Below are 17,708 nucleotides of genomic sequence, written 5' to 3' on the forward strand. Positions count from 1 at the left end.
ACACCACCTCCCAATGCCCTGTTTTGTCTGGTCAGTTCACAAAGACAGGGCTCAGGCCAGTGTCACCCCTAAATCTCTGTGCCACATCTAAGGGGGCTGGTGGTGCCAACGCTAATAATAAAAACTCTTGTATGAGCCTAGTAGTTGACAGTGTACAAAATTCTTTCCCATCCATTATTTCATTTGATGCTCAGGTGTGTGCCTGTGAGGGAGGTATGATAGGTGCATTGATTTCTATATTTTAGAGCATGGGGAAGACCCAAAACACATTACCTGGCACAAGGCTGGCACTGCTTAAATGCTAGGGCTTGCCTGAGGTCCCACTGCTAGCTATCGACAAGACAGAACTGGGATGGGATTCTTAGAACTCTCCAAACAATCCTCTTTCCATTACAACAAGCTGCCTCTCTGAGTCCAGCTGTTATTGATGGGAGAAACAACTAGAAAAACAAATCTGCCTGAAAGGGAATATTTTTGACATGAAATGGAGGCCCCATACCATATTAAAAGGAGCTCCGTATGTGGAAACAGGATTACTGAGGTTGAATCCTGGTTCAGGAACTCACTAGCCATGTGACCTTCAGCTAGCCGCTCATAGCCGCTCCTGGCCTCAGTTTCCTCAATTACAAAATTAAGAGCTGTAGTGAGAAACAAATGAAATAACACAACCGAAAGGGCTTTGTAAACACTCTGATGTTGTACAAAGGTAAGGTATTATGATGATGATATCGTGGTTCTAGCCTCAAATAAAACAATCATTTAAATCTACATTCTTTACAAGGTTTCCCACAGCTCTCCCTACCCTGCTCCTTGGTTTCCCATCATCTCCTGTAGGGCAGGAAGTGTGGCCCCCAACAGGAAAGGGCTCAGAAAAGCTAGAGCTTTAGCCAGGAAATAACCATCTTGCCCCAACCTTCATTTCGCCAGATAAATGATGCAGCCAAATGGTGAGACACAAACGAGAGGGAATGGAGATGTCCAAAATCCATCTCAGCCTCAAACCAAGGAGCAAAGTAGCCCTAAGGCCTTAAGACACGTGGAGATGCAGTAATTACCAGGTTAATTAAAATCACTGAAGACGGCCAATGTGAATCAAAGCAGAATTGGTGGGGTCTGCGTTATCAGGCCTGATAGAGGCAATTTCCCCCCTTTAAGAATGCATTCTGAGTTCATATATTGATTAGCTTAAACAAATCATTTCCAAATCTTCACTTTCCCTTGGTGCAACTAAGGCCAAGCACTTTTTAATGTATGTGCATGGGGTGCATGGCAGGATGGGAGTGGTCAAGTAAAACAGCTAGTGAAGAGGGTCCCCAAGCAAAGTAAAATGGCAAGCAGTCTGTCCTCACTGCTGGCAATAGATTTTGAGGTTGGTGAGGACAAGCAAGAGGGGTCGCAGAAGGCCAGGCCTCAAAAGCAAAACCACTGCAGCCTTCATGGCTTGCCCTCCTTCACAGTACTCACGGGCATCCTTCAAACCAGGTGAGGCAGACATACCAGGCAAGTCTCAACTGCCATCTCTAAAGTCCTTCCAAAGGAGAGAAGACACCCCATAGCTTAGGGATGGAACCTCTGGGCCTAGGACAAAGGCAGGGGTTGGGGGGGGCGGGGAGAAGGAGGAGGAAGACATTAATCCTGCTGGGCTTCCTTTTAGTCCAAATCACCCTCTGGCTTCCTTAGTATAGATAAATATGTAATAAATAATATCAATATATCTGCACATAAAGATTTTTTTCAAATTCCTGCTATTCATTTCACATTCCATTGACAATAATGCCCTGAACCCTCCAGGAACTGCTGGGCACCTCCCCTAATACCCTCTAGGTTGAGGCCATGCCTTTGAAGTCCCCACCAGGGACTCAGGGCTGGAACTGCTAAGAAACACCCAAAGACTGAAAGCAAGAAGGCCAGCAGCTTGAGATCCATCGCAAGCTGCTCTCCTCCTCAGAGTTAATCTAAAGTCATCAGAGTTCCAGTGCGGACCGCAGGCTTCTCAGCCCTTCAGTCCCAGGGATAGCCTGGGATGTAAACACGTCGGAGGATTTATTCCTTTAGCTAGGAAAGGAGTCGTTAGGGTAAAGGGTAAGGGTCAAGGGGTTCAGTTTGGTGTCTGAGGAGCCCAGAGAAAGCGGGCAGAAGCTGAATCCTCTTCGAGCCAGGTTTTTGGCCCGAGTCGTGCAGGCTTCCCCCTTTACAGACCTTTCGCCCCCTCCTCCTTCCTCCCTCGGGCCTCTCACTCCCGCCCCCCACCCCAATGTCTCCACGCCCAGGCCGGGGGCTGCCCTTTGAGGTCTGCCTAGGGAGGTTTGCAGCCGGGGCGGTTGCCACGATGGGTGGGACGCCCCGGAGACGCGAAGCGAGGCAGCGAGCCCCGGCATTTTCCCTTCCCCAGCACCTGTCCCACTTCGGCGCCGGGGCTGGGGCTGCACCCGCGGGCGGCCTCGGTGCCCAAGCGTCGGAGCCACGCACCGAGGTCGCCCGGGTTAGGGAAGTGGGGGACCGGGGGAGGGGCGGGGCGTCCGGCGAGGGCGCCCCCCACCCCGCGCACGCAAGACCCTAACCACCACCCGCTTACACAGAGGCTAAACCGAGAGAGAGAGTCACACAGAAAGCTCGAGCGAAAACGCTTGCTCTCCGACCCCGAGCGGCGTTGCTCGCCCCCCCTCCTTCCTGGAGCCAAGGGCTGGCCGGGGAAGGTGGCTCCGTTCTTCCCCCGTGGCCAGTGCGGGGTCTGCGGCTGCCTGGCGAGGTTCCGGCTTCCCCGGGGCTGGCAGGGGGAGCCCCGAGAACTGCAGGCCCGCCCCCCCTTCCTCCTCCTCCTTCCCCTCCTCCCCCACGTGTCCTCCCGGAGCCCAGCGGCCTGATCCAGCACCCCCCGCCACCTCCCTCCTCCTCGCGCTTCGCCCGCTTCCCCGGCAGCGTGGAGAAGAGCAAAGTTGCGACAGCCGGCGAGGGGCTCTGCCCAGGTGAAGGGGGCGCCGTGGGAGGGGGGGGACGGCGCGGCCCTGCGGCGGGGGCGGAGGGGAGATAAAGAAACTTGCTTTCCGCCGCCCCCACCCCGCGCGGGTTCGGATCTTGCGTGGACCCAGCCCTCGTGGCGAGACGCGGCAACGCCGCCGGGACCGAGGCCGGCACCGGGACCAGGACCCGGACCGCGCGCCTGAGTCGGCTCGGCGGGCGCAGGCAGCGGGCCAGGCCAGCACCCAGGCAAGGGCGGGGTGGGTGGCCGTACACCGGACCGAACCGGGGACTCCAGTGGCCTGGGCGCGGGCCGAACCCGGACCGGGCCGAGTTGGGTGGCGAAGTAGGACGTGGATTCGGGGGCGGGGCGCGGCGGGAGGGGGAAACCAGGCCCGGCCGGACTGGCCTGGGCGTGGGGGCGGGGGGCGAGTTCGGGGCACTTGCTGGGCTCGGGACCGAGCGGTAGGGCGGGGCGGTGCTAGGGGCTGGGCCCGACTCGCGGGGAGAGGGCGAGGGGAGGGGGGGCTGGGGGTGGAGTAGGGGCGTGGAGTTGGAAGCGGGGTCTGGCCTCGGCCGGGGGCGAAGGTAGATCGGCGGGGCCGCCAGCAAAGGGAGGGAGGCCCGTGGTAGCGCGGCGGCGGCGAAGGCCAGCTTCCGCGGAGTTTGTGCCCGGGCTTCCCGGGCTCCGGCCGCCTCACGCGCACAAATGGGGCTAGGGGATTGACTGGTAAGCAACTACGAGTGTTAGACGGTGTTCGGCGGCGATTCCGGGAAAAGCTCGGAGAGACAGTGTCTGCAATTATGCCGCACACCCCCCCCCCAACCTCTTTAGCATCTGGATTCTGCTCTCAGGGGGCCGCGGACCCTCCCCGCCACAACCTTTTTACTCTCCAGCACTCCCACCGCCTCCCCCGCCTTACTCGGCCATCTGACTCTTCTAGGGGTGTGTGTTTGGGGGTGGACGACGGCGGGGGGTGGGTATACTTTTCCTCTCGCGGCGGCAGCCTAGTTCCTATCTTTATTCCTACATGTAGCGTCGCTTCGAGTCGCATGGACATTGGGGTTTAGCTAATTTACCCCAACTAACGCCCCCCCTCCCCAAGCGATTTGATGGTTTTTAAGGAAGAGGACGAATCTCTGGATTTCCACGCGTGGGATGAGGTTTGAGGATTGGGATTCACCCCCAGCTCACTTCCACTACCAACCCCTCTTTCCTTGTGAGCCATTTCCACGGGCATCCGAACTCGAGGGGAGGAACGGCAGTATTAATGTGCTTCTCTGTCTTTACACAGGGTCGGCGTGGCCAAGGACGGCTGGTCTCGGAGGAAAAGTAGCCACCAGTCCAACTCAGGTCGCCCCCACTATTACTTAGGTGAGGGGGGGGCAACACTAAAGAAGGGGATACTGGTGGGTAAGGGCCCAGTATAAGGGAGGGGGCTGGGTAGTCGCCCCCGAGGGACTCCCTTTCTTGGCGGGGAGGGAGACGCGAGCCCCGGCTTCAAGGGAGGGGTTCCGGGGAGGGAGATGAGGGGTGGCGACGAGGGGGGGCGGGAAGAAGGGGGGAGTCACGCCCTGCCAGCAAGGGGAGCCTCCCTCAGGCCCCTGGGAGAAGGGGACTGAATGCGTCTGTTCCGTGCTGCTGGGCAAGGGAGATCGGGGGTCTCCGGATTTGCACATTGGATCCAGCACCGGTGGCCTGAGAAAGTCAGGTCGGGGCATAAGGTGGAGAGCGTTGGAAGAAAGAGAGAAACCCCTGACCGTGGTGCACTGATCTTTTCCCTTCCTCAACCTCCCCCTTGGTGGAGCGTACGGTGGGGGGGCGTGGGGCTCCTGCAGCCCCTCGAATTGAGCACCTTCGCCTCTCCTGGGAGTCTAGCTTTTTGGCCGGCTTGCTGCAGCCACCGCTGCCTCCCTCTCCGGAATCCGCTCGGTCCTCGCAGCGATCCCCTCCTCCTCCCCTCCCCTCCCAGTGTCACCGGGGCTGCTTGGCTCTGCCCCCTTCGCCGCCGCTTGCTCCCTGCTTTCGTCCCTCCCTCTCTTGCTTGCTCCCTCCCTTCGCCTCCTCCTCCCTATTCCTCCCCCCGAGCAGGCAGCATTCTGGGAGTTGTAGTCCCGCAGAGCGGGGGCCGGCGCCACCCGCGAACCCGACCGGACTCCACTTCCCGTCGAGCCCTGCGACCGGCACCCACTCCACCAGGCTTCGCTCGCACACACAGACACACACACACACCGCTCTCCCCCTCACTCTTTCGCTCGCCGCGGCTGCTGCCAGTGTGTGGCTCTGTCTCTCCTCCGCTTTGCTGAGCCCTCCCTTCTTCCTCTCAGTTCCTAGAGTCCGACCGCCGCCGCCGCCGCCGAGAGAGAGGAGAAGGAGGTCGGTGGCAATAAGGGGCGGAGGGGGCATCAGATCGGGGCAGTATTAGGCGGGTGGTGGCTCTGAAGGGGTTAGAGGGAGTCCGGGTGGCGGCCTGAGCCTCCCCGCGGAGCCGAGTCGGGAACAGGTGCGTCTTTTTTTTCTCTCCCCCAACCCTTCCACCCCTTTTGACTCCCCAGCTTTCTCATATCCCCCACCCGCTCCTTTCTACCTAAAGCCTTTCCCCAACCCTGTCCCTTCTTCGCCCCGCGGCCGCTCTGCATGTCCCCCGGGGGCGCCGTCCTCTTCGTGTCCCCGGACGTAGCGCTCCCTGGAGCTCAATCTGCCCTCGCCCCTCCCTTTGGGACAGCTCCCCTCCACTTCCCACCTTCGTACCCCATCCGTGCCCTACCCTACCCCCTCCTCACCCCCTTCTTCCCTTAGCCAGGTGAGACTTGTTCACCACGATCCGAGAGTCTTCTTCCTGGCTGGGCGGGGGTCTCCATGGAAACGGGGGTCGGGTTGATCCTGGGGGGGAAACCATTGGAATTACCCCACTCCTCGGAAAGGGAGGTGGAGGCATCGGTCTTGTTAACTACCTGGCCCCAACCCCCTGCTCCGAGGATCCGACGATCCGAAGGGAGGCTGGCCAGCAGGGCAGGGCGAGAAAGGGCTTGTTTTTTTTTTTTTTGAGGGGGGGGGGGCTGTCCGTGATGAAGTCCTGAAGAGAGCAGGAGAAAATACCCTCCAACCTCAGAGGGGAGGTGCGACGGGTGCTCTGAAGGGCTGCTTTCTCCCTGGTGTCGGGGTGCAGGAACCGTAGGGTAAGGGGTACCCCTAGGTGGCGGCGGGGCCTGGGTTCGGGAGTGGGAGTGCTGTGATGGGGGCAGGGGCAATTATCCGAGTCCCTGGAAAAAAGGCGGGGGATGACTTCGGAGCGCCCTGGCTCCGCTGCCCTCGCTCTAGGGGCGGGGGCCGCCGGGCCGGGCGCGGCGTGGAAGGGGCTTAAATTGAAGGAGGATGAGATGGGGGTAATTCATACTAGCCCTGGCAAGCCAGGGGGGAGATCCCGGCGTGCAAGCTCTCCACCCGCTTCGCGCCAGGCCTGAAGGCGAGGGACGGTCTGAGAGCAAAGCCGAGGGCTGCAAGGAGGGAGGCTCCGGTTACTGGGCCGGGTTTCGGGATCAGGGGCAATCCCTCAGCCCTTGGGGAAGGAGGGAGAGGTATGGCCACGAACCCCAGGGCTCCCCCACCCCGGGTCCTGAGGGGCGTGAGGAACGGACAGCAGGCCCGGCTGAGCTGGATTCGAACAGATCGCGGCTGGGGAGTGCGGGGGGGCTTAGTGGTGGGCTTCGGGGGGAGCAGTCCCGCGGCGGGGCGGGCGGGCGGGGCGTGGGGCTCCGGCGGGCGGCGGGGCGGGGCCGGGGCGGCGCTGCTGCCGCCGCCGCCGCTGCCGCCGCCGCTGCTGCTCCTGCTGGGGCCGCCGCCGCCGTAGCCGCCGCCGCCGCCGCTTCTGGGCGGGGAACGGAGGCCAAAGGGAGTCCCGTGCCGGGGCAGAGGGCGCCGGCGGCGCGCGGTGGGGAGGGGGCCGGCCTGGGGGCGGGGGCAGGCGGGGGGTGGAGCCCCCGACGGGGGGCGGTACGAGCCCGGACGAGGACGACGGAGAGCCCCGGGGGCCGGGTGCATGGAGGACGAGGTGCTGGGAGAAGGAAGCGGGGGGTGGGTCCCGCGACGGGCCTCGTGGGCTTGGCTCGTCGAGGTTCTGCTTCGGGACAGAGCCCTGCGGGGGTGCCCAGGGGCCCGGGAAGGGACCGGGAGGTGAACTGGACGATGGAGGGGGCCCTGCTCGCCGGGGTCCCGCCGAGAGGAAGGCTGGGCCAGAGGGACGTACGGGGCAAGGCTGGGAGGAGCCGGCCGCACCTCAGCTGGGGATTTCGAGTTATGGAGGTGGGGGAGATCGTTGTAGGGAAAGACGTGGTCAAGGGGAAGGCACAAGGCAAGCAGACTGCAAACCCCGGAGGCCGGTGTGGGGGGTGGGGGCTTCTGTTCCACCCTCCCACCCCACCCGCGGTGGAAGCACTGTTTTTGTTTTATTGTTTTGAAAATTTTAGACGTTGCTTGAATGAAGCTGTTGATGCGGTGATACTTACTCATTCTTGGTGTCTCCTGGAGTAGACAGTAAGGACAAGCGTATCTTGGTGAGGACGAGGCTAGCCCAGGAGTCTAGCCCAGTTTAGGGGCTCTTTATGCTAGCGTGGGAAGGGAGCCTGGTAACTTCTGTGACAGCCGAATGAATACTCTCCAGGCGATTGGGCACATAGGTGGAGTACAATTGCAAAAATGTTTGGTGACACTTCTTGGGTGCATTGGTAGGTTTGTGCTACCCTGGTTAGCCCGTGGGTCTTTCAGCTTAGAAGGCTATTTCTCAAAGTCACTCCGCTGAAACGTATTTCAGGGGAAATGAATGCAGGATGCGTTTGGGGTTGGGAGTGGATTAGGTTGATGATAAAATTACAGCATTGGAAGGGACTTTAAAGGCCACTTAATTTTCTGTTTACCTGTCCTGTCCTTGAATGTTGGGAGAGGGGAAGCTTTATTTTGGGAGAGACGGTAGGTAGCACAATGGAGCAGAGTTTAGGGGTACTTAAATTGGATGGTGATGTCACCATGTAGTACTGAAGAGGACAGTTATGTAGGAAAGAAATTTGGAGGATTCCACTGGGGATTAAATGGGGGTAACCTAATCCTATAAATCATCCAGGGACTCCAAATAGAAGCAAAATGTAGAGTGAGGAACCTGTTAAATATTGATGGAGTAGCAAAGTTAGTAGGAGAGACTGGGGGAGCTAGGAGAAGCAGGAGGCTTGGTTATGGAAGTTAAGACAATCTGAAGGCTGATGGAGTTGAGGAGGGACATGGCCATCTTGACTAAGCTGTGTGGACATTGCTAGGCAGACTTATCTTTTGACACGGCAAGTGAGGCAGCTGCCCTGGGGGTGGATGTAAGGGACAAGAGGCACAGGCCATGGGGCACAGAGCCTTACTCACATTGGCGTCATTAATAAGAGGGCTGACCCTATCGCTAGGTTTGCAGCAAAGGTAGGTCGGTTTCTTTATGTTCTGGCCCTGAGAAGTCGCTGATGGAGGAAGTGGGGTGGACTTTGATGTCTGGGTTAAGGAGGGCTCGTTCTTTAGGTCACAAGGAGGAGATGGCAGATTGTTGGGCTAGGGCAGAGGAAAGCTGAGTCCCTGTCAAGCCCCGCAGTTGGAGTCTGGATTGGGCAGAGTGGAAGGCAGTTCCACAGGAAATGGTGGCTGTACCAAGGGCACTTGTAGATCTGGCTGTGTTGATTTACCAGGAGAGGATAGGGAGGGAAGGAGGATCCCTTTCTTTCTCAGGAGTGTAAACTTTCTTGGGAAGCAAAAGGGGTTCCTCCAGACATCTCTTTGCCTTATTCGTGCTATAGTTCACTACATGGGAGTGGGGAGGGAAGGTTCTCAACATGATGAGTCTGGATTATGGGTTTTAGAGAGCATATTCTTTCAGAGGAACAGAATTATAGGAGGAAAGGATTTGAATATTAGAAAGAAGGAAGGCAAAAAGAGAAGTCAGAAGTGGGTTGGATAGGCAGTGAAGAGGGAAGAGAGGTGGTTATCACTGGTCCCATTTTAGGGCCAACTAGGAAAAAGTGGAACCTTAAAATCTCCAGGATAATGTTTCCAAAGTAAAGTTTGAAGACCCTTTAAGACTCTTAACTTTCATGCTAGAATAAGTAAGGTTTGGGCAAGAGAGAAGGATATTGTTGTCATTCAGTTGCTAAGTCATGTCTGAGTCTTTGTGACCCCATAAGAGAAGGATGATCTTGGGTAAAAGTAGGGCTAGGGAGAAAAACTGATATATGGGAAGAAACAAATATATTTACACATAAGGAAATAGGAAGTTTAGAGATACTATACAGACTGAAAAATGCAGAATAGAGAAAGAGAGTGGGATAATGAGCCAGAGTTTATTCACATGTCATCTGGAGTTGGTGTGAGAAACATAAAAACTTGCTTTGATGGCCACTGCCCTGGGAGGGCCCAGGAAGCAGAGGTTAGCTGGGATCCAGGGCTTACAAGTCTGAGCGTTGATTATAAAATCTCAACTAAGGTAAGTATACAGAATGGGGGTAGGAATTCACCATTGTTAGTAGAATGGCCTTGAAAGAAGGAGAAAGAGGGAATACACCAGTTTTTCCAGTCTGCAAGTGGGAGGAATACTAGATATAGGGAGGTGAATGATGGAAATTCCAGAATGAAACAGGATAAAGCACAGTGGCCTGAGAGCCTTGGGCCAGAATGGGAGGGTGGGGTGGGAGCAGGGAGAAGAGGCGTTAATCTGGGGTTGGACAGCTGGAGCGGTTCATTGCTTCTAGGCTGAGCTAAGTTTGAGATGGACTAGAACGGCCTCAGACGATAGAGAGCTGTTTTCCAGCATCAACCAGCATTCCAGGATAGAGAGAGAAGTTCATGGTTGAGTTTGGTGGGAAAGTGAACACTAGAGTGGAATGGAAAGAGTGCTGAGGAAAGTGGAAATTGTCAGGGTAAAATAGACAGTGAAAGGGAGAAGCCACTGATGACTACATTAAGGGCGGAAGGAAGACCCTACACCTTTCAGTTTTCAAAAGGAAAAGAAATTTCTTTTTAAAATATTTATTTATTTATTTGGCTGTGCCAGATTTTAGCTGGGGTTTTAACTGTGGCATGTGGGATTTTTAGTTGCAGAATATGAACTCTTAGTTGCAACATCTAGTTACCTTACCAGGCATTGAACCTGGGCCCTCTGCATTGGCAGGGCAGGGTCTTAGCCACTGGACCACCAGGGAAGTCCCAGAGAGGACATTTCTTAATGCTGACATTCCAGTTGGATGTGAGTCTCTGCTTGCCAGAAGGTTTAGCGTCTGACTGGCCAAAGAGGGAGGTAATAAGAAGTAATCTACCTTTTGGCCAGTAGGATGCTGCTGCTGCTGCTAAGTTGCTTCAGTCATGTCCGACTCTGTGCGACCCCAGAGACGGCAGCCCACCAGGCTCCCCCGTCCCTGGGATTCTCCAGGCAAGAACACTGGAGTGGGTTGCCATTTCCTTCTCCAATGCATGAAAGTGAAAAGTGAAAGGGAAGTCGCTCAGTGTGTCTGACTCTTGTCGAGCCCATGGACTGCAGCCCACCAGGCTCCTCCGTCCATGGGATTTTCCAGGCAAGAGTACTGGAGTGGGATGCCCTTGCAGTAGGATGCTGTACAGTATTTTATGTAATCTCACATACAAACTAGGCTTTATTAACGCCAGTTTTTGAATGATCATCCTTAAAATAACGTAGAACCTGTTCTCTTTCTAAATCATACGCTTTCCTACTGTTCATAACTTAAAAGCACTCTTTTATGATGAAAACTTTCTTTGGTGAACTGAAGTTGAATTCTGGTCAAGAGTAAAATTTAACTTTGTTTCTATCCCCATAATTCAAATATGCTGTTCTGGTTCCCTCTTTTTTTTTTTTTTTAAAGCAGAAGCCACCCTTTCCCCATAAAATGTTAAAAAGTGGATCATTGTTTAAAAAGTGGCTGCAAGCTCCATGTCAAGGTCATATTCTCCCTGGTCAATGAATTGTGATGAATTTGAAGAGAGATGATTTATTGTTTGTAAAATAGGGTGATTTTCAGCTTATTCGTGAGAGTATGTGTCACAGGATACATCTTCATTTGGATTTTAAGAAGACCTTAGGCTAAGTATCCGTGAAGAATCGAGAGTACTGAGGGGCAGGCAAAGCTTTGTGTTTCAGGCTTCTTTGACTGTCTGCTAAGAAACAAAAATTGGTTACCTCATTGCTAAGGTATGCCTAGAAATCTTAGTGTTAGTGCCATTTAAGGGTACAGTTAAGTTTTGTTATAATGCTGGTGTCCAGGGACAAGGAGAACAAGCAGGTTTTCATTTTTCCAAGTTCTCTAGAGAAGTGCTCTACATGCAACCCTGAACCCCGCATGAGCAGATGCACCCTGTACCTGACCTGAGAGGTGATTAGGTATCTTACCGTGACGAAGCTTTACTCAGCAGGACTTGGTGGTACGACACAGAGGTTAGTGTGGTTCGGTGGTTCTCAGACGTTAGCCTTCATCAGAATTACCTGGAGGCCTTGGGAGACATACAGCCTTATGTTAGAGTCCTCATGCTTCTCTTTCCTAGTTGTGTGGAACTTTCTTGAGCCTCAGTTTTCTCATCTATAAAATGGAGATGATGGTCCCAATCTCACAGGGCTGTGAGGATTACACAAGATGATGTGTCTCTAGTGCCTGGTCCATAGCAAGTGTCCAATAATGGCATTTAGTATTATGGTATAATCTAGTAGTATAATCTCATATTATAGTATAACTAGTTTTTCTTATTCAATTGTGTCCTATCACATTATCTTTTTTATTATGCCATGGTAAATGTGGTGGCAGAAAGAAAACTGTCAATAGCTCCTGAGTGCTCCTCTTATATCTTGATGCTCTGTGTTCTTTCTCCATATTCCTGTTGTATTAGTACATATTTAGCATTTACAATGTGGTAGGAAGAAATAGCTTGGCTCATTACTGCATTGTTGCATCCACCTTTGAGGTGGAAGTGGCAGCTTCTTTAACAGCTGTGCTGTAACATGGCTCAGTGTTTCAGGGCAGGAACTGAAGGGTGTATATCCAGTCGAAACTTCAGGGCACATTTTGGGCCATGGTTTAAAAATGACCCAAAAGTAGTTTACCAGGGTGACATTTTAAAAATCCATTGCTTTCTGAAAAGGGCTTCCGTGTTTAATTATGACTCGTTGGGCTTTCCAGCTGTCTCTGACATCTGGAATTTCTACAAGAGCTGATGGATAGAGCCCGGGTTTGGGATGGCTCTATGACAAGGATGTTCATCAGCATTGAATGGGAGAGATTAGCGTCTCAAATAGCTCAGGTATCCCCAAACCAAAGTTCTGGGTAGGGAAAATGATGGGCTGTAAACTATAGTCCCTCTCTGCAGCCAAAGTGGATTTTGATGCCAACAATCAACTATGCCTATATAGGGAGAGTGTGATATCAGGCCAATTTAAAACAGTAGATCAGTGAACAAATTAATGATTTCTGTTTGACTTTGGAAATGCATTATTATTCTCTGCCTATCCCCCTCCCCAGCAGATTTACGTTCCTGTTTATATTCTGCTTAGGCAAATATTAAAATGAGTTGTTCCCTGAGCACACACATACTATAAGTGGCAGAAGGCAGTCCATAAGTTGGCTGGCTTTAAAAATTAGCTGTGGCTAAGCCACCCTCAGATAATTGGAAGTTGACTTTATTATTTTGCTCCAGTCCAATTTTATTTTATTTCTGTGATTTCTTTATCATGGAAGTAAGGAGAAGAAAGAAGAGAAAGTTTATGAGAGAAGCACAGGAAGTAAAAGAATTCATAGGCCCAATGCTTTTTACATGGGGTTGTTCTTGGTTTCTGTATGGGGTAGTGGGTAGTGGGGATTTCCATTTTTACCCATAGTTTAGCAAGTATTTAATTATCAAGTGCATGTTGCATGCCTTGTATCATGCTAGGCACTATTGGGAGGAGCTATTGAAAGAGGTAGAAAATCTTCCTAGCCTTGAAAACTCTATAGATGGATAGCAGATTGAGCCAATATTGAGAGTTTGAAATTCTGTGAGCTAAATGTATGTATGTATGTATATACCTTTGGATGAGTAATGTCTATAAAATGAGTTAAGCCCATAGTCTGGTGTGAGAGAATAGGAAAAAAAAAGTAGGCTGACATGGCCTTTCCAAATATTTGTGTAAGAGGTCCAGGAGACTTTTTTTTTAAGAAAGGCTAAAGCTTGGTGAGGAGGAATCCTTGAAGTGAAAATTCCGTATCTTGAATGCTGTATACTGAAATGAGGAGCCTGAGAGCCGCTGTCACAGTTTATTGCAGGGAGGACCCAAAAGCATCACAAAAGGGATCCAAGTCTCAGGTTACATTGACTCAGCTTTGGAGTGTGAAAAACACCTGCAATATTCACATGGTCCTGCTGAAGACCAAATTGAGGAAAGCCAGCTCTTATTTTTTTTGATCTAGTAGAAACGAGAGGTGCTTAAAGGATGACCCTAGTTACTTAGGGTGACATTTAAGGTGGTTTGCATTTGGAAAAGGATTGATTAATTTCCTGATATTTAGGTTTTTTGGATATCTGTGACATCTAGAAGTTGTATAAAATCTTGTTCCTAGAGCCTAGGTCCAGTTTAAAGCTATGATGAGGTGAGGAATTTTCTTTAAATGGAGTAAAATAATGTCCTTACGGTAAGAAATAAAAGTGAGTACTATTTGAATAATAGGGAAAAAAATGTCTTGGCAGTGGGTGGAAAACTAAAATGATCTGGTGATATGAAAATGTACGTGATTGATTAAAATATTTTACTTTTGCCTACTTCACCGCTGGAATTGATTACCTTTGGTCCATTCAAGTGCTTTTGTGTTATTCTCAACTTTTGCAGATGACATTGTAACTGGACAAGAGTAAGATGTCTCAGATGGTTGAGAAGTAGGCGCTGAAAATGCCCTCCAAGTTTGTTCCCCCACAGTTGAGGCTTTGGGTAGTGGAGTATAGTCATCCCTTGGTATCTGCAGGTGAGTGGTTCCAGGAACCTCCTCGGATGTCAAAATGGCTATCAGATCCTGCAATTCTCAAGTCGCTGATGCAAAATGGCAGAGTAGAAAGAAATTTCCACAGCCACACAAGTTTCGCATCCCTGGATTCAACTGGCTGTGAATGTCAAAGGACATCAAGATCCAGACCTCAAGCCCTGGTCACCCCTTTGGGATCAATGTCTAGCTTCCCAAGGTGATTACTTTGGAAGTAATGACATTCATTTGAGTGAGTAAGCTCTTATGCATTTAGCAGATAGTTAACATTCCTTTGTATCCAAGTCTCATAAATGTTTATAAGGTGAAGTTTTCAAACATAGAGGTACCTAAAGGAGTCTATGAAGGTGTCTCTGCTAGAGCTGTCTGCAGGCAACGCCTCAGCTTTCTCAGTAAACACAGGAATGAATGTATCTGAGAACAGGATGCCATGTCCCTTATAGGACTGATGCCTTGGAGTAGAACTGGTGGAACTTTTTGGATAGAAAAAACCAAAAACCTCAGGGTAACTAGGAAATGCGAGAATACAAGATGGGGATGAATAGGGCAAAGGACCCCTTTCTCATTCCAGTTGCCCAGCAGATTATTTTCGGTTGATTTCATCTGTGTGTATGTTTGTGTGTGGTGGTATATGGTGGTAGAGGAACCTGTTTTGCATGAAGGGAAGCAAAGTGATTGGGGCGTGTTTATGGAACCCTTTGAGTTCCAAGGAGTGTATTTGGTTAATGGTAGGGAAAGATGAGGGGATATAGATTTTGAGGGAAAAGCTGGAGGAGAATATTAGAATATCCTTATATGGAGAATCATTAAATTAGAAGAATGTAAGTTGGAAGAACTTCCTCATTGGGGGTGAGGTTTCAGATATTAAGTGAGGGAAATAGGAATGTTAGTCCTACACATGAAAGAAGGCAGAGGGCCAAGGAGGGTAAGACCCATGGTAGGGGTTCCATATCTAAAGCCAGGTGAAGTTATCCTTGTTGGGTGTGTGTTAACTTTCCTATTGAAAGCAATGATTTTGAGATATTTTGACATCTCTCTAAAGGCACCCCAGTGACTGGGTGGAAGTCATGGCCTTTTCATGTTCCCTGGGATCTCAATGCCAGTGAGCTCTTGGATCTCCTTGGGGTGGGGGTGGGGGCGGGTATCTTAGATGTCGCTTTTCCCAAAGTGCAGAGTGGGGTGGCCATGCCTTTGCTTCAGTGAAATCAGAATGTGAATACCTCTCTCTCTGTCTATGGGCACTTTCCCCAGAGTTCTGAATTTCTATTGGAGCAGTAGGTCCCAAAGTTGATTTTCTTTACTTATTAGTCATCACTGACCCAACCCTCCTTCTTTAACTGTCTGCTGACCACGCCTATCCTCTTGAGGACAGATTCAGGGCCAGGCTTAAAGATGAATATTTTCTGGCGCTTTCATTTTTTTTAAGGTTGTAATTGCTTCCAGGTCACAAGGCAGTGTGAACCAAGAGTCCTGGGGGAGTACTACCAGATTTAGTTTAACTGAGGCCTTCTTAATCTTGAGTTTCTAATTTACTGTCTTGATGGTAGAGTCCAAGCAGGAGTAAGTGGGCAAGTTTCATGCTATGTGTAAGGGCCCTGGATGTGTCACATGCGTTGCCAGCAGCAGTTGTTCTTCATGTAAGGGGTCTTTGACCACAGAAGGAGCCACATGATTCTGGGGAACTTGTCCACTAGCCTCACAAACACCCTGTCTGGTCATTTTCAAGGGTGGAAACTAAAAGTTTTTAACAATGTCTACTTTCATTTAAAACAATGTCAGACAGATGCTCTGTTACCTCCTGTCATGTTCTCCTCTTCCTCCTATGCAGGGTGACCATGCTTTGGCTTGTAGTTGTGAAATCTCCTTGTTTTGGCATCTTCCTTTCAAAACCGAACCAAAAAAGTCTACCCAAGCTGTAGGCTCTTGGAGATTTTAGTGCTGACTGTCCCCTATTACCAACTCCCCCAGCCCTAATTTGGGCTACAATTTGATGTTCTTCCCCTTTTGAGAAGACATGCTCTCTAAACTTTTCTAATGTGTCTGTCTTCAGTGCTTCCCCACAGTGTTTCAGTTTGGCCCACGATGGTGAAATATTTCAGGTTCCCCTATTTCATTTTTTTCCTTTTTGGTTGTTATTTTCTATGGGCTTCTCTTTTATGCCATTTATACCTGCACTTGTCTTCGAGGGTTTTGTTTTTCTTTCTTCCTTTTGGATTTTTTTGGGGGAAAGTGTTCTGCTTCATTACGGTTTTTCTTCTACTCCCTGCTCGCCCTAAGCTTAGCTGCTATTCTCACCATGTTAAGGTCATTGCTCTCCCATTATCCATTTTCTCTTTGATTTCCCCTGTTTCATAGTGTGGTGATCCTGACTGGCTACCTGCTTTCTGCTGCCCGCTTGTTGGATTCAGTCCCTTGGATTTTGGTCAGTCCTTCTACTGATACGTACATGTGCCTGCTAAATCTAGACGTTTTTCTTTATTTTTTCAGCACCGCTTAGTACTTCAGGTTGGTGGAACATGTGTTCTTTGTTCTCACCACAAGTTGGATGTGCCTTTTGAGTCCCCCCCCCAAAGTGGGGACGGCTTGCCGTGGTCCTGCTGCATTTGATTCTGCGGCCCTGCAGCTGTTCATTTCTTAACAATTACATGGTTGTGACATCTGGGAAAATCCTTTGAGGTATTTCGTATCCTTGTGCCTGTGCTTCCTGGGTCACTTGAGATTACCAGGTTTCTTCCAAGTTCCTTTCAGGAACTTCGCCTTTCACCTTTGATGTGATGGTTGCCATCAGAGAGGGAGTGAGAGACGATGGAGAATTGTACACACACATGAGTGCAGGCACTATGAGTGAAAGAAAGCTGGGCCCCAAGTGTGTACACCAGTGGGGCCTGCCAAGGGTGACATGTCTGTAAGATTTTCCCTTTGTGCTCACCTCTTCTGGGAAGTTGTGTACCGTTGAGTGGTTATTAACTTGATTGGACTTAGAACAGAACCCTCGGCCTCCCGGATCAGAATCTCCAGGGCTGGGACCTATGAATCTGTCTTTTGAGCCAGCACCTTGGTGATTCTGACTTGAAAAATATTGGTGTGCGTGGTCCATCTTGACTCCTCCTGTCCTGTGTGGGCATTGACGCCATGGGTACCTCTTTAGAAGTTACCTTTGCTTACTCTCTTAACTTCTTGTGTAGACCATTTAGTTTGATGTTCTCTTGACTGCGCTTTCCACCCTTCTCCTTCCCTCTCCACCCCTGCAAAGGCTACTATTAATTAGCAGCACAGGACTTCACACAGGAAGGGGCGCTGCTCTGACAAAATCATAGTAGAGGAGTGGGAGGCCGAAATTTAAGCTGATGCTCTATCTTCAGGATCTTGTGCAAGTGGAGGTCTTTAGGATCAGGTTTGCCCTCTAGGTAGTCATAAAATATATATTTTATGCTAATTATTTTGGTTTTTACTTGATTTTCTTGTTGTTATTTGGGGACTTGGGGCCATCTAAAAACTCCCTTATCTAGGTAATGATATTCTATACCTTGTTCTGTTTCCAAATGCTAGGATTCTCTCCTTTGATTTCTGTCCCAAATCCTACAAACTACTAATCCCCTCTAAACAGAAGGAAAATTAACCTAAGGGTGAAAAAGCCATGGTGACTGACATATCCGCTGCCTACAATATTCAGGTAGCCACTAAAACGTGCGTTAAAATTCGTGTTAAAAATTTGTCCTATG

General features: G+C 50.8%; 1 protein-coding gene across 3 annotated transcripts in view; it reads left to right on the forward strand.

Annotated features, from left to right (window-relative positions):
- The first annotated feature begins 2,787 nt into the window (after positions 1-2,787).
- The window catches only part of BCORL1 (BCL6 corepressor like 1), a 60,559-nt gene continuing 45,638 nt past the window's right edge, over positions 2,788-17,708 (forward strand). The window contains exons 1-2 of one of the 3 annotated variants that reach the window (XM_005227504.5): positions 2,788-2,966; positions 4,254-4,333. The gene's annotated coding sequence lies outside the window, so the exon portion shown is untranslated. Of the gene's footprint in view, positions 2,967-3,543; positions 3,689-4,253; positions 4,334-4,529; positions 5,336-17,708 lie in introns of those variants that run through there. The other 2 variants (XM_005227505.5, XM_002699518.6) reach the window with 2 other exon arrangements.

Source organism: Bos taurus, chromosome X (genome assembly GCF_002263795.3).
Source record: "Bos taurus isolate L1 Dominette 01449 registration number 42190680 breed Hereford chromosome X, ARS-UCD2.0, whole genome shotgun sequence".
Lineage (NCBI taxonomy): Eukaryota > Metazoa > Chordata > Mammalia > Artiodactyla > Bovidae > Bos > Bos taurus.